Below are 17,808 nucleotides of genomic sequence, written 5' to 3' on the forward strand. Positions count from 1 at the left end.
TGACTAGTCATAAGTGTTTTTGGTCAAGGACTAAAGTGTGTGAAGATTGTTGCATTTTGGTTGAGCGTCATAAAATTTAGCCCTTATCACCTAAGTACCAATTTCAAATTTCAAAATACAGAAGACTATTGACCAAGTATGCTCTGAGCTCTCTGCAGAATCCAAGCCTCAACTCCAGAAGCAAGGAACTCCCTGTTCCTCTCATTCTTCCATCCCAATCGAAGAAAGAACTAAAGCTGAACTTTGTGAGCTCGCAAACCAACTCATCATGCAAGCCAGCCAGATGGATGATGAAGACACCTCTCCAAAGTCAGAAGCCTCTTCTTCCTGCCAACCAACTCAGTCAAGCCAAAAGCAGACGTCAACTAGTCAGAAACCTCTCAGGTGGGCCGACTATCAAGACAGTCAGGATCCTTTTGACATTGGATCCCCTTATCATCTAGCAGAAGACTAAAGCCAAAGCAAAAGCAGCCGAAAGCAGAAGCTAAAGCAACAACACCCGACAAGTAAAAGTAAAAGCAAAAAGCATGTGTAATAGTAAGGCCTGCGTGCCTCTACAGTTTCTTTTCCAAGTCTACAAGTTGTGGCTTCTCAACCATTTGTAAGTAGACTCTTTTAGGAACTAGACTTTGTTGAGCCAAATTCGAAAGTCAGTCAAAAGAGATCTCATAGTTTCTCTTACTATGTTTCTCAAGTGAGTGTAGACACTTTGTAAGCCCTGAGTTCTAAATTTGAATAAAGCAAAGTTTTCAAGTAAGATAATTCTTATTTTGCCTTCACTTTCTAATTTCATACTTAAGCATTATTTTGATTAAAATGTTTAATTATATTTTTCATTCATGCTATTTTGGAATTAAGGATTTTATGCATCTATGCTCTAATTAAGTTTTATTTTGAATTATTCCTATGCCTCTATGTCCTTCTGAGAAGCTCTCCAATTTATATCTTTTTCCTATCTGGCGTCTAGATCCCCATTTGGTACATATATATATAGTCGCACGACTATACTATTTATTAAAAATAAAATAAAAAAATAGCCACGTACAGCCAGGCGGCTATACTATTTAAAAAAATCGTATAGCCGCACGGCTATAGTATTTCTTTTTTTAAAAAATGGAAAAATCAGAGTATAGCCGCGCGGCTATATGATTTCTTTAAAAAAAAAAAAAAACCTAGGCTAGCCGCGCGGCTATACTATTTCTTTTATAAAAATTACATAAAACCGAGGTTGGCCGCGCGGCTATACTATTTCGGTTAAAAAATGGAAAAAGGAGTATAGCCGGACGGCTATACTATTTCTTTTAATTTTTTAAAAAAATCGCGGCGATACTATTTAAATACATTATATTTAAATGGTATAGCCGCGCGGCTATACTTATTAATTAAAAAACAATTGTGAAAAAAGGACCCTCCTAGTTGCATTAGTTTATACTTTATAGATATTAATTTAGTGTTATAAAATTCAAGTTCTAGTCTTTGATGTTAAATTTTGTGAATTCGCTAAATATAGGGGAAGTGAGAAGTGAGAGTAATTGCAATTTAAATTTTTGATTTTTTTCAAAATGAAAACTTTCATGGAATTGAACAACAAGCCAAGAAATGCAGGAAGGCAAAAGATTTAATTACAGGACCATGGCAATTTGATATTAAGTGGAAGAGAAGTGTTTACATTTTCTATCTTATAACTTCTTCATCGTCATACATTGCTTAAGTATATTCCTATTATTTTGTATTAAAAAAAAAAATAGAGAAGAAGGTATATTCCTATTATTATGCAAATAATAAAGAAGGAAAATCAAACATTGTGGAATAGGAAGGGGGTCAAAAGCGAGGGGTTGGCTACTGGTGATGTGTTCCAAAATAAACTTCGGTTGAACACTGATGCATAGGACGGCAATGACATCTTTCTTTCCTTTTTCTAAATTCTGTTTTTTAAATTTTCTTTTTAGTTATAAGGGACATAAGAAAATACCCTTAAACTTAATGGAAACTTTTACGGGGTTAGACATAGGTGGTGGATTGCAACACTTTACGAAGTTCAGGTGGTTAAAAATAAAATTAAGAGTTCAGGTGGTAATGACGGACTTGCCTAAAGTTCAGGTGGTATTTATGCAAATTTCCCAAAAAAAAAAATTATGTATGTTCAAATTTATCTTATTTTATTACCTTTTCTCTTATCTTTTATTATATATGCTTTTCTTTTTGGTTGGACTTATTATATATGCTTCATTTTTAATAGGCTTTTTTTTTTATTATCACAAATGGTCCCTGAGGTTTGCGAAATTATCCCATTTCATCCTTAACACTTTTTTTTTGTGACACTAATGGTCCTTAAGGTTAATCTCCACACATCAAAATGGTCTCTGCCATTAGGTTCCATCAAATTTTCTGTTAAATTGATGATGTGGCATATGTGTGGAGCCCACACATCCAATAGTATAGAGCCACGTGACTTTAAATATAATATAATATATTTTAAATATTTTTAAAACTTAAAACCCATAAAAAATAAATTAAAAGCAACTTAAATCTTTTCAATATATTTTTAAATATGAACCATGAGATGTGGTGTGGTGGTAGCTCACCTCATTCCTTAACCATGAGGTTGGGGGTTCGATCCCCGCCCATGGGAATGGAGCGCATTTTGTGGCCAGCCGTTTACCTCTATTGGGAGAACTCCCGCGGCGAAAGGGATTAGTCACTACTGTCGGCGGTGGATACCCTTGGGTCTTACCTAAACAAAAAAATAAAATAAATAAATAAATATTTTTAAATATAAAAAATATATAAAAACGTTATATGTTTAAAAATCCCTAAACCCTATATATGTTTTAAAATATATAAAAAGATTTAAGTTGCTTTTAATTTATTTATTTTTATGAATTTTAAAATATTTAAAATATATTATATTATATTTAAAACCACGTGGCTCTATATCATTGGATGTGTGGGCTTCACACATGTGTCACATCAACAATTTAACAGAAAATTTGACGGAAGCTAACGACAATGACCATTTTGATGTGTGGAAAGGACCATTAGCATCACAAAAAAACGTTAGGGACGAAAGGTGATAATTTCATAAACCTCATGGACCATTTGTGATAAAAAACCTTTTTAATAAAAATGAAATGCGTTTACCATAAATGAATATTTTAAAAGCATAGCCTTTTTTGTCTTTGTATACAATAAAACAGATCAATTTTAAAATAACCAAACTCAACACTGAAACATATTCAGAAAGAAAAATAATAATTTTCACACAACCACTCAGACGTTGTAAATCAAAGAGAGAATTGATAGAGTTACCTGAGTTAGAATTCTTGTAAATAAGAAGCAGATGATTCTGTAAATAGTGACAAACAGAACATAAAAAATTGTGAAGAAAAAGAAAAAGATTAAGAATACCTATTGTTGGTTAGGGAAGAACGTGAAAACTCTGCTCTCTGTTTTTCTTTTGGTGGGTATGTGAAGAATACCTATATTTTTTTGCTGGTAGCGTGTGAAGATTGAAGGGTTAGGGTAACCAAAACAAAATGAGCGCGCGAGAATTTTGGGTTGTCGCTTTTTCTATTTTTTTTTTATTGCCCTAGAGCGGGAGCATCAGATGAATGATTGATTTGGATTCTTAATATACTAGTAGTTCAAATCATTGTGATCAAATGAATGGTTGAGTAAATGAAAGCTTTTTGACAATCATTGTCGTAGTTCCACAAGTGGAACTCTTAGACATTCACTATGCCAAAAAAGGGCTTTAGCAACGGATAAAATCCGTTGCCTATTACAGATAAATACCGTGGTATTCAAGCCTGTTGCCTATTACTATGTAATAGGCAACGGATTTTCTCCGTCGCTGTTTGTCACTTACTGCATCAGATATTTGGTAAACTCCGATGCGTAAATGAATTCCGGGTGCCAAAAAAAGGTTGACTTCTGACACCTAAACCTGAAACAGCATCGGTAGTTTCAAAAGGGGTGAGGCTAAAGAGATCTAACAGCATCAGTGACATCTACTATGCTGATGCTTATTATCAATTACAACATCGTAGAAAGAAATAATGGTGTTGTGAATTATATTATACATCATCGCTTTTTTAATTTTGCAGAAGTAAAAAGCCTCCCATAGTGTTGGTGATTACATAAATGCTAATGCTACTTCTCGTTGTAGGCATCAATGATATAGATGTCTGGTGGTTGTTTTTATCTTTCAACTTCAATTATTTCTGGAAAACTGAAGTTGTTACAAACAATAGGCATCACTTATGTAAGAAAAGGGTAGGTATTTTGCTTGTTTCACATCACACTTTACTTAGTTACTGTGTTAGTATTTAAGAAAGGCCTCATTTCCAAATCATGTTGTTTTGCCATTGCTCATAAAAAACATATATATAAACAGTAATTTAAATATATCCATACTTGTCTATATATATATATATATATATATATATATATATATATATATATATATATATATATACAGTTATTCTCTTATCCGGTTGTCCGCACGTTATTATCGTGCGGATCCTATTGTAAACAGGCAGGAAAACAGAGAGGGGTAGTACAAAATACACTGCGTCCGCACGATAATAACGTCCGGATGTCCGCATAAGAGAATTTCTGTATATATATATATACTTGAATGATCCACTTGTCACATCCAAATCACAATTTTTCCAGCCCCACACCACAAATTATCCATACTTGTCTATATATACGCAAAATACTAGCTAGAAAGACATGTAAAATGAAGGAGGAATGTTTCGTTCAATTAAAAAGCCATTATAGGACATGAGTTGCCAATTCTTCTCGCACCTCACCCAATTCCATATAGGTGTACGTGTCTTTCCATCTAGCTCTACACTGAAAAAAGAAAAAAAAAAGCATGAAAAATGTAAACACAAACAGCAGAAATATGAACATAAGCTTAAAAAGTGCAAGGTACCAAATTTGCTTAAGATATGTTGTCACTTCAAATTTACCAAATCATATTGGTGAACAAGAAAAATCTAATTTGTCAACCAATCTAATTAGATAACAAGAAGCCATTAAATGGATCTCACTTCATGTTTCAAAAAGGAATTAAATGATTATGTGATGGAGTAGAGAGTAAGCCAAATTTTTCTGTTAAGAGTAAGTAAGATAAGAGTCAATGGTGAACCATATGCAACCAGACCTCAGCATATCAAGTGAGAATAAAAAGAAGAAAAACATAATAAGAAGAATTAGGATATGCATTTAGATATAAAGAGACATAGCATATGCAAATTTGGCACAAAAACAAAAAGAACACACAAATCAATTATAGACACATTTAACTCAAATGCCAACCATAATTAGTCCCCTTGGTGATCTCAAAATGCACAAGTAAATGCCCAAAGTTTCAGGCCAAAACACTTTCCTTTTCGTACCTATTAATATCGGCGATCAAGGGCATGGCATATATGCTAGAACTAACTTCAGTTATATGAATATAAAAAGACAACACTTAGTTTATAAGTTCTTAAATTTTGAAGATAATTACTTACCCAAAAGTTTACAAGTTCTTAACCTTTTGAAGGTAATTACTATCCAAAACGAATATACAAAAAGAAACAATAAAAGTAAAGATATGCCAAAACCTTTGGTTATTTTTCAAAATACCTTTACTCGCTGAAGTATAATAGAATCATTTCTTCTCTTTTTTAATGGGAAAAATGACATTACAAGAGGAAGCTGTATTCAGATTTCTCAAACTTGAATTACCAAAGCAATGATGAGCATACAATAGTAATATAATATGTGTTCAATCTTAAGAAGTTAACCCATCTTGAACAACATAGAGAAAAAATTAGGTCATTATCTAGATTTGGTATCCTCTTCATGTTTTTGACTCTGGGCAACTTCAACAAAAATCAGCCTCCCATCAACCATCTGGACAAATTTTAACAAAAACTTCGAAAGAGAAAAACAAGACTGAAGGTGTTCACAAAAAAATACAATTTAAAAACATATGACAAAAACAAAGACTAGGAAATTTGATCAACGAAAAACACATATTCAGTACATAAAAGATTAGAATGAGCAAGTATAAGGGCTATATGATCTGCAATTTGGCACAAAAACAATTATAATATGAGTCAATTTACCAAATCAGAACAAAGATGTGTTAGTTGAATGCCAAAATAGTACGATCACCGCACCCTAATGCTTCACTAACAAAATACCAAAATGGCTGTACTTTTAATAATTTAAATGCAGCTCCAAAATGAAATATCCTGCCTTTTCATCTCAAAATTATACAGAAGCTAACAAAACTGGCACATCAAGTGAAAACCAAGTATATTTTTACTCAAACAAAAAGCAACAGAAGAAACAGAAGAGAAAGAAAATAAACCTGTATTGGTAGGAACAGCCCTCCAATTTCCAGGACCATGTTCTTGAATGTAATAGACCAAAATGATATCTTCTTCGGGAGTCCAAGGTCCTTTCTTGACCCCTTCTTTATCACAGCAAGGAGGCCTGCCCATTTATAAAAATAAAATTAAAAATTTTAACCATAGGGAAGAAGGAAATTACCCTGCCATTCATGGCCTTCAAAGCTTTTTGTGCCTCAACATCTGACTTGTAAGTGACAAAACCGAATCCTTTGGGTCTTTGAGTTATACGGTCCACAGCCATTCTAGCAAAATATACAGTTAAACAAAATCATCACAAAGGTAAAAATCAGTCAGTAATTTCCACAAATTACAGAAGGAAAAAAAAAAAAATCGGAGCAAATTAATAAGAAACGTAGAAATACCATCTGTAACATCTCCAAAAGAAGAAAACAGTCTCTTGAGTTGTTCATTATTAGTGAACGATGATAATCTTAAGCAACAAACCCAAGAATCAAAACAAGCATTTTAAACAAAAAACCCTAAAAATAGATTTGAGAGAAAGAAAGGGAAAGAGAGAATACTGTTGACGAAGAGCTGCGAAACTCAATCTTTTGGCCATCTCTGTGTCAACCCAAATCCCAGATATCTACTTTTTCTTTGAGCATGCAATCTGAAGAAGCAGATTTAACATTTATAGGAACATATAGGAAGAAAAACGAGATCCAGACTCAGATTGGCTTTTGGCATCGCACCAAAGGTGTCCAGTGGAGAAACTAGAAAGACTCTACTAAAATTTGAAGGTTTCTCATGCACCAAAGGCGACCTTTCGAAGCTCGCCGCGGCTGAGGGATGGGCAGGGGTGGCTGGGCTTTAGCCCTGAGGAAAGCACCGGCCATGGTCGGAACATCTGAGAGAGAAAGAAGCAGTGATGGAGGAGAGAGAAGAAATAGAGAGTTTGAGAGGGAGAGGAGTTAGGGCGAGAGTTTGAGAGGGATTGAAAAAATTGAGAGGGAGATGGAAGTTAGGGCGAGAGTTTGAGAGGGATTGAAAAAATTGAGAGGGAGATGGAAGATAGGGCGAGAGTTTGAGAGGGCGAGGGTGAAAAATTTTGGACTAGAGTTGACTACCCTTTAGGCAACGGTGGCTTTTTAAAAAAAATGTACCTCTTAAAAAAAAAAAAAAGGCAAATCACTTTAGGCATCTATGATTATGAGAGATGATGCTAAAGGGAATCAAAGGCATCGTCATAAAAAACCAAAACTTCATACTCATGTCTTTGTAGCTGTTTAGTATCGTTATTTATAAAATCGATGCCTGATGTGCTAATAGCATCGATTTTCGTTTTACCGATGCCTATGTAGTGTTGCTGAAAGTGAAATTTGGCATAGTGATTAGCTATGCCTTATATGCTTTCAGTCAAGGAGATGTAATATGTCTAATAAAATAAAAAGGATGAAACATGAGCTAGGGTGATTTTATTGGAGAAGAAAATAAAATTTTAAAACTTTATGGGATCGAACTGTTACATTATTTTCAGTAAGTTTTTATTTTTATTTTATTAAAGTTTAAAGTAAGTAATTGATGAACTTGTTGTGTAGATAATTAGGTTTTAGTCGTTAAATATGTTGAGTAACCCAATATGGTTTCCACTCGTTTAGTGATTCGAAACCTTTGTCGCATTGAGTGCTTGTGATATATGTGACTATTACACCTTTCTCAATTTCTAGATGGCTGGCAAAGTCGGCAACCAGAAGAGTGTACAAGGTGCCTTATCGGACTTTGTACCCAGAGAACAAAGATACCTTCGACATCCTTGCATCTCTGGGTTATTTTGACGTGTAAGGGAGCTGGGGGAAGAGGAAAAGTCCTAATTTGTTAATGTGTTTAATTAAAAATAATAAAAATTAAAAAACACTTGGTTATATTTATTAATTAAGGGTAAACTTGGAAAATAAAAACTAGTTTGTTTTAAGGGTAAAAAGCTATCATATGTCATGAGAAAAATAAAAAAGATCTAAAAAAGAAGGTTAGAGAGAAGATTGCTAGCATTCCCCTTTATTTTAACAAAGTGAGACTGCTAAGATTAAAAGAGAAAAGAAAAGCATATGTGATATATTTTTCATTACAGGATCAGTATACCCAAAAGCAAGTCTTTGATGTTTGAGGAAAAAGAAAAAGCAAGTCTTCGATCCATATCCCATTTCTGTTCTGAGAAATTCAATATTGTGAATGCAAACAATAATGTAACGACAACTAGAAGAGTAGTTGATTAAATCATTGGGCGTTTTGGTCCCCTTGTGGAAGTGTAGGCTTTAAAACTGTTTTAGGCAGCCAGTGGGTGTTTACCTCAGTAGTTGAGGTCTTTGTTTGCAAACCCCATGGCAGAATCCCCTTGTGGGTGCCCCCCTCCCCTTAAAATAGAAAAAGGAGACCTCCACTAACACATTTGAAATGACAGCCATAAGTCTACCTACCAGACCCATCAACACATGACAAAGATATGGTAGCACTGAAACAATAGAAAGCTTATGTCTGAATTATTCTCTCTTGACGAACCTAATTTTTTTAAAAATTAAGAATAAAAAAGCAAGGAAAAAGTTTACACCAAAAAGAAGAAAGCTGAAAGCTTTTTAATTTTTGGAGTTTCTCCACCAAGAAGATGGAAAAGAAGCAGCTCTGAACTTTCGGAGAACACCACCTGTGTAGCTTATTCTCCATGTGAATACACACTTCTTGACCAGAAGTTTCAAATTCACATTTGAAAATTAAACAGGGTAATCTCTCTGTTATGTTTCAGCAGCTTCCCCGTTTCTCACTTGATCATCATCCTCCTCTCAATCAAAACCTTAATTACCCTATGATCTTCCTCTTCTCTTGTTATTATCAAGAACCCAATTAGCAGCAAACACCTTTCCAAAACAGTAACCATGAAGAAACTCGTTCTCCCTCCTCTGCCTCTTTACCTCCTTCCCCTGTTTCTGCAAATCGCCACCCTACTCTCTTCACCTATCTACACTCCGGTCGAAGACATCACCATTAACTGTGGCTCTTCCGGAACCTCACCCAACATATTTGACAACCGAGATTGGGCTGGAGATATCAAATCAAAAATTTCCCCCTCTGAATTACACCAAGCTAACACCAACACCTCCTCCCAAGTCAGAGAAGCTCGTCCCTCCTCCTCTGCTAGCCAAGTGGCCTACACCACAGCTAGGCTTTCTCGCTCCAAATTTTCTTACAAAGTTCCCCTCTCCACTGGGCAGAAGTTTATTCGCTTCTACTTCCACCCAGTTTCATATGACCCCGGCTTCGACCCGTCCAAAGCCCTCTTCTCTGTCCAAGCTGGTGGCTTTACCCTTCTCCATGATTTCAATGCTTCTGTAACTGCTGATGCTGGTGAGACTGAGACGCTAATAAGAGAGTTCTGTTTGAACATTGATGAAGGACAGAGCTTGACCATCACGTTCACTCCCATCTGAGCAATCCCAGATGCTAATGCCTTTATCAACGGGATTGAGATTGTGTCCATGCCTACCAATCTTTACTACACTTTTCTTGGAAACCGATATGGGGCTGTTTTTGTAGGCAACGGAAATAATTATCGTATTGAAAACAGCACTGCGATGGAGATGGTGTACCGAATAAACATCGGAGGAAGCGGAATCCCATTCGATCAAGACACTGGTATGTACCGAAATTGGGACAGTATACGAGAGGAGCAAAAGTACTTGGATGATTTGAGTTCCAGGTGGACTGTTCTTCCACAAAACGTTAGCATTCACCTCAACTTTGTGAAAATACCAGAGTAATCTGCTCCAAAAGAAGTTTACCAAACGGGGCGGTCCATGGCAGCAACCACACCAGAAATAAGAGCTACAAATTGACCTGGGGATTTCTCGTAGATCCCAAGTTTTTTTACCTGCTCAGGTCTTTGAGCCTGAAATTATCGACACTGGGGACTGATCCTTTATAATCTACGTAGCAAATCAAACTGCTGAGCCACAAGCCGACATAATAGTATGGACTGGTGGAAATGGGAGTCCAATCTATAGGGACTACGTCGTGTCCATGCCGGCAGGCCCTGATCAGAAGAAAGTTAAGCTCTTTCTTACACTGCAAGCAAACCCAATAAATTGGAGGACTGCATACCATGATGTACTCTTGAATGGCCTTGAACTCTTCAAACTCAATGATACAACTGGAAATCTCGCCGGACCAAACCCCGACCCACCTCCACCAAAGCGGACGCCGCTGAAAACTGCCTCAAAACAGTCGAAGAAGAAGTCAACTCCTATGCTTGCCATTGTTGCTGGTGCAGCTTCCGCCATAGTCGTATTATTCTGTGTCCTCGTGATGGGTTTCCCTCATTAGTGGAGGAGAGAAAAAGAAGGAAAAAGAAATAGTAAAATAAAATGAAAGAAGGATGGGAGAGTTTGAAGAAAACGAATGGAAAAGAAAAGGAACAAAACTCTCCTTCATGCATGACCACCAATTAGTTAGGAATGTTGGCTATAAAAGCCGTAGTCTTCTTTCAGTTCAATGCATCCCTTAGAGAACCAAAACTTAGAGAGTTTTGAGAGATAAGAAAGCCTCACTTGTGTGAGAGAGAAAATCCTCTTGAGTAGTGGCGGATCCAGGTTTCAAAAGTCAAATAGGCGAAACTTACCTTAAAAACTCGACGGTACAAGTGAATTTCATTCATAAAAATAAAAAGATATACTTAGTCAAGGAGATGTAATGAGCTTTACCCTCAAATATGCATCTCTATACATAAATAAAAGCTTAACAAAAAAAAAACAAAAAAAAAATAAATGCAATGCAACACTAAACTAAACTATTTAAATCTAAAACTTTACCCCAAAGTATAATTTATTCATAATTAAACCCTAGAATACTCAATTTCAAATTTAAATTAAGATGCATGCATTTATTTTAGGAAAAACCCAATAGAAGAAGATAATTAAAGAGAAGACAATAAGAAGAATACTTGTTGCCTTACATATGAAAAGATGCTGCTGCCAAGAGAGAAGTTTTTGATGTGTTTGGGTAGGCATGGGTTCACACCATCACATGGTCTGGGTAGGAACAGCTTTGCTTACATATAGGTTTTTTTTTTGGTAAAAATATTTGGGGTAGGCGGTTGCTTACCTTGCCCTTGTTGTAGGACCGCCCTTGCTCTTGAGAGAAAAACCAAGAGAGAGTTTAGCCACCGGTGTTTGGTGAGATTATATTGTATTGCCATTATTTTTTTTTTTCGGCAAAAAAAAAAATCCTCTTGAGAGAAAAACCAAGAGAGAGTTTAGCCACCGGTGTTTTGTTCCTTTTCTTTTCCATTCGTTTTCTTCAAACTCTCACATCCTTTCTTTCATTTTATTTACACAAGGCTGGGAGAAGTTAGATCCTGGGAGTGCCATATTTATTTATTGGCTCTTTTATTTTTCGCCATCTTTCCCAACAAGTGGTATCAGAGCTTCGGCTCAAAAAATTATATTCTTGTGTAATTAAGATGGAGGAGTCATCGTCATCATCATCAGCAACAATGTTACAATTGACTGCATCCAATTACTCCATTTGGAAGCCAAGAATGGAGGACATCCTTTACTGCAAGGATTTGTATGAGCCCCTTCAATTGCTGGGACAAAAACCAGAATGGAAGTCAGACGATGCATGGAGCATTCTGAATAGAAAAGTTGTCGGACAAATCCGACAATGGGTGGATCAAAGTGTGTTCCACCATGTGGCACAAGAGACAGATGCATACAAATTATGGACAAAATTGTCGTCCATGTATGAGCAGAAGACCGCTCAAAATAAAGCATTGGTTATCCAACGGTTGGTAAACCTTAAGTACAGAGATGGTCGAAGTGTTACTGAGCACCTCAGTGACTTCCAAGGTTTGATCAACCTGTTGACAAATATGAAGATGGTGCTTGATGATGAGTTACAAGCACTAGTGTTACTCAGCTCTTTGCCTGATAGCTGGGATACACTAGTAGTGTCTTTAAGCAATTCAGCTCCTCAAGGTGTTCTTACATTGGACATAATTAAAGATAGCATGTTCAATAAAGAAGCAAGGAGGAAAGAACAAGGTGTAGTAGCTGAGTCAGAAGCCCTCGTTTCAGAGTATCGTGGAAGAACTAGCAATAGAAAATTCCACAAGCGAGACAAGTCAAAGGGCAGGTCAAGAGATGGCTCGAGAGGGAGGTCCAAGACAAGAAAGGACCTAGAATGTTACCATTGTAGCGGGATAGGCCACATGAAGAGGGAGTGCAGGTTGTTTAAAAGAGAGCAAGATAGAGGTAACGAAAAGAGTGATGCCAGGCACACGACCGCAACTACCTCTGGTGGAAATGAGGTAATTATTCTATGTGGTGATGGCTTCGTTAATTTTTCCTCTCAAGATACATACTGGATAGTGGATTCTGGTGCATCATTTCATGTCACCTGACGGAGGGATTTCTTTACATCTTACACCAATGGAGATTTTGGTAATGTGAGGATGGGAAATGACAAATTGTCCAAGATCGTGGGAAGAGGAGATATTTCCCTTGAAACCAGCACAAGTTGTCACTTGGTCCTCAAGGATGTGAGACATGTTCCAGACATGCGTCTTAATCTAATTTCCACTGGATTACTTGACGATGAAGGATACACCAATGTCTTTGCTGAAGGGAAATGAAAACTCAGCAAGAACTCTCTTGTCCTAGCACGAGGGAAGAAGGAGAACACCTTATACATGACACATGCAAAAGTCAGTAATGGGTATGTAAATGCTCTCGCAGAAGACTCGATCGAGCTATGGCATAAACGGCTTGGTCACATGAGCGAGAAAGGGCTGCAAATTCTAGCCAAAAGAGAGGCACTGGTCGGGATGAAGAAAGGCATGCCTCTAAAATCATGCACGCATTGCTTGGCTGGAAAGCAGCATAGAGCTTCGTTTCAACATGGACCTGCACAAAGAAAACCCAATGTATTGGACGTTGTGTACTCTGATGTTTGTGGTCCTATGACCACTAGTACTCTTGGTGGTGCAAGATATTTTGTTACCTTCATTGACGATCATTCCAGGAAGGTATGGGCTTACGCACTTAGAACAAAAGATCAAGTGTATGAAGTTTTCAAGCAGTTTCATGCCAGCGTTGATCGAGAGACTGGTAGAAGCTTGAAATGTATTCGCACAGATAACGGAGGAGAATATATGGGGGCGTTTAGAAACTACTGTAGAAGTAATGGAATCAGGCATGAACGATCTGTTCCGAAGACTCCTCAGCATAATGGCATAGCTGAGAGAATGAACAGAACAATTGTTGAAATAATAAGAACAATGTTATCTCATGCCAAACTATCCAAAAGCTTTTGGGGTGAAGCCCTGATGACTGCGGTTGGTCTAATCAACCTTTCTCCTTCAGCACCTTTGAATGGTGATGTCCCGAACAAGTTCTGGTCGGGAAAAGACGTTTCCTACAATCATCTGAAAGTTTTTGGTTGTAGAGCTTTTGTTCATATTCCTAAAGACGAGAGATCCAAGCTCGACGCAAAGTCGAAAGAATGTATCTTCATGGGATATGGGAATGAAGAATTCGGTTACAGGTTATGGGATCCTGTAGCTAGAAAGATTATTAGAAGTAGAGATGTTATCTTCTTTGAAGATCAGAACATTGAAGACATTCGAAGAGGTGATAAACCTGATAATCCTAGAGAATATCCAGCTAACTTGGATCCAGTTCCTCCTCCATTGGAGCACAATGACAGACAAGATGAATCCAATGATACTGATGATCCAGCTACTGATCCTATTATTAATGAACCAGTTGATGATGACATGAATGATGGTCATACAACTGATGGTATAGAAGATGATGTAGCTAATGAGGGGCTAGAAGCACAAGCCCATGAAGAGCCAGCGGCCGAATTCCAACTAAGAAGATCGACCAGGGTACGGAGACCTCCGTGTAGGTATTCTCTAGATGATTACGTTCTCCTAACAGACGGGGGAGAACCAGAATGCTATGAAGAAGCATTGACTCATGATCAACAAGATGAGTGGTTGAAAGCCATGCATGAAGAGATTCATTCTCTGCATGAGAACCACCCATATGATCTGGTGAACCTACCAAAATGTAGAAGAGCACTCAAGAACAAATGGGTGTATCGACTGAAGACGGAAGAAAGCAACTCTAAGCCTAAGTTTAAGGCAAGGCTAGTTGTGAAAGGTTTCAGTCAAAAGAAAGGAATTGACTTTGAAGAGATTTTCTCACCCGTAGTGAAGATATCATCCATACGGGTTGTACTCGGTTTGGCTGCAAGCCTGAATCTCGAGATCGAACAGCTAGATGTGAAGACAGCTTTTCTTCAAGGAGATCTTGAAGAAGAAATCTACATGGAGAAGCCAGAATGATTCAAAGTCAAAGGAAAAGAACATTTGGTATGTCGGCTGAAGAAGAGCTTATATGGACTCAAGCAAGCACCTCGACAATGGTACAAGAAGTTTGATTCCTTCATGATTGAACACAGATATCGGAGGACTACTTCAGACCATTGTGTATTTGTGAAAAGATTTGATGATGGTGAATTCATCATACTTCTTCTCTATGTCGATGGCATGTTGATCGTAGGACAAAACAGTGACAAGATTAGCAAGTTGAAGAAAGAGATGAGCAAGTCTTTTGCTATGAAAGACTTAGGACCCGCAAAACGAATCCTCGGTATGAGTATATCCCGTGATAGGAAAAATCGGAAGTTGAGGTTATCACAAGAAAGTTATATCGAGAAGTTACTAAAGCGGTTTAACATGGATAAAGCAAAACCAGTTTTTACTCCATTTCCTAGTCACTTCAAGCTTAGTTCGAAGCAGAGTCCTACAAGTGAGAAAGAAAAAGAAAACATGGCTATGGTGCCATATGCCTCAGCTGTTGGTAGTCTGATGTATGCAATGATTTGCACGAGACCAGACATAACGCATGCAGTTGGCGTTGTAAGCAGATTCCTGTCTAAACCAGGCAGAAAGCATTGGAATGCTGTGAAGTGGATTCTCAGATATCTTAGGGGTACCTCCAAAATGAGTTTATGCTTTGGAGGTGGAAAACCTGAATTGATTGGCTACACAGATGCAGACATGGTAGGAGATTTTGATTCCAGAAAATCTACTTCAGGATACCTGATTACATTTTCAGGGGGAGCAGTTTCGTGGCAATCAAAGTTACAGAAATGTGTTGCTCTATCAACTACAGAGGCAGAGTTTATTGCAGCTACTGAAGCGTGCAAAGAAATGCTCTAGATGAAGCGATTCCTACAAGAATTAGGGCAAGAGCAGCATAAATATATTTTGCATTGTGATAGTCAGAGCGCGATCCACTTGAGCAAGAATCCGAGTTTTCACTCAAGGTCGAAGCACATTGATGTGCGATATCACTGGATACGTGATGTGTTGGAGTCCAAGAAATTACAACTTGAGAAGATCCATACTGATGACAATAGTTCAGATATGATGACCAAGTCCTTACCTAAGGACAAGTACGAATTTTGCAGAAGAGCAACTGGACTGCTGGAGCCCTCCACCTAAGTCGGGAGGGGGAGATTGATGGGTTTCCCTCATTAGTGGAGGAGAGAAAAAGAAGGAAAAATAAATAGTAAAATAAAATGAAAGAAAGGATGGGAGAGTTTGAAGAAAACGAATGGAAAAGAAAAGGAACAAAACTCTCCTTCATGCATGACCACCAATTAGTTAGGAATGTTGGCTATAAAAGCCATAGTCTTCTTTCAGTTCAATGCATCCCTTAGAGAACCAAAACTTAGAGAGTTTTGAGAGATAAGAAAGCCTCACTTGTGTGAGAGAGAAAATCCTCTTGAGAGAAAAACCAAGAGAGAGTTTAGCCACCGGTGTTTGGTGAGATTATATTGTATTGCCATTATTTTTTCTTAGTGGAAGATAGAGTGTTATTTTTTGCCCATTTTATTTACACAAGGCTGGGAGAAGTTAGATCTTGGGAGTGCCATATTTATTTATTGGCTCTTTTATTTTTCGCCATCTTTCCCAACACCTCGGATTCTTGGTTTTCAGGCGAAGAAGAAGAGACAAGGACACCGATGATGACCCATTTATACCCTCCAGTTTGTGTCGTGAGTTTTCATTGTTGGAGATCAAAGCCGCCACCAGAAACTTCAACGAGGGTTCCATTATCGGTGTTGGTGGGTTCGGCCACGTGTACAAAGGGAGCATCGACGGTGGCACGCTTGTTGCGATCAAACGGCTTAAACCCAAATCGCAACATGGGGCCCATGAGTTCAGGACGGAGATCGTTATGCTCTCCCAACTCCGCCACCAACATTTGGTGTCTCTCATTGGCTGTTGTAGAGATGGAACTGAGATGATCTTGGTGTATGAGTACATGTTAAATAGCACTCTTTATGATCATCTAATGAACCCAAAATCCGACCCTAATGCACAACCTCTTCCTTGGGACAAATGGCTCAAGATTTGTATCGGCGCAGCGCAAGGTTTGCACTACCATCACACTGGTGGTACGGAAGGCACCATCATTCACCGTGATGTGAAAAGCACAAACATTTTATTGGACGAGAAGTGGGTGGCCAAGGTTTTCGATTTCGGGTTGTCGAAAATGGGCTCAATCACCATGTCCAAGACCTACATCAGCATGGTGGTGAAGGGTAGTTATGGGTATTTGGACCCGGAATACATGCTCCAAGATCAACTGATAGAGAAGTCCGATGTGTACTCATTCGTCGTAGTGTTGTGTGAGGTGTTGAGTGCAAGGCCAGCCTTGATGCGTATATTGGAGAAGAAGGAAATGAGTTTGGCTATGTGGTCCAAGGCATGCCATCAGAATGGGGAACTTGATCAAATCATCGATCCAAGCTTGAAAGGTAAGATTGAAGACGAGTGCTTCAAAGTGTTCGTTGAGATTGCGGTGAGTTGTATGCATGAGAATGGGAAAAACGGCCGTCGATGAATGACGTGGTGGAGGGGCTTATGTATGCATTAAAACTTCAGCAGAGCGGAGATAAGATGGACAAAAATGATGAAACGAAGAAGGCTACAATTATGAATGAGAGCAATGGAGGTTTTAGTTTCAGCTGGACAACGTCATCGAATTCGAAGAACATTAATAGGGTCACCAACACCAGTAGTGACCAAAGTTGTTCGACTACCAACAATTCCATTAAAGGGATGTCCGAGACCCTTTTTTCTAAGATCAAAGATCCCAGTGGAAGATGATGCGTGACGATCATGAGCAGCAACATGTAACATCCCGACCCAAAATAAAAGGAATAGTGAATTAATTAATTTTAAGAATTATGAATTTACAATTTTGCCCTCGGAGTAGGGGTAATTTGGTCATTTTAATCCAGAAGGATTTTGGGGCAGCGGCTGGTACCTTTATGTAGGTGGTACTGAGACGAGTCCGTAGACATGTGGTAGGCTCGAATTGGA

General features: G+C 37.9%; 1 long non-coding RNA gene and 1 pseudogene across 1 annotated transcript; one reads left to right on the top strand and one right to left on the bottom strand.

Moving 5' to 3' along the window:
• Positions 1-4,632: 4,632 nt before the first annotated feature.
• On the bottom strand, positions 4,633-7,487 carry LOC148291157 (uncharacterized). The gene is made up of 3 exons (XR_015826084.1): positions 6,938-7,487; positions 6,374-6,658; positions 4,633-4,860 (listed from the first exon to the last, which is right to left on the bottom strand). It is a non-coding gene; the product is annotated as an uncharacterized LOC148291157 (long non-coding RNA).
• Positions 7,488-8,857: 1,370 nt separating this feature from the next.
• LOC110773138 (receptor-like protein kinase FERONIA) lies at positions 8,858-17,592 on the top strand (annotated as a pseudogene).
• Positions 17,593-17,808: the final 216 nt, after the last annotated feature.

This window comes from Prunus avium, chromosome 8 (assembly GCF_965620075.1).
Source record: "Prunus avium chromosome 8, drPruAviu1.hap1.1, whole genome shotgun sequence".
Lineage (NCBI taxonomy): Eukaryota > Viridiplantae > Streptophyta > Magnoliopsida > Rosales > Rosaceae > Prunus > Prunus avium.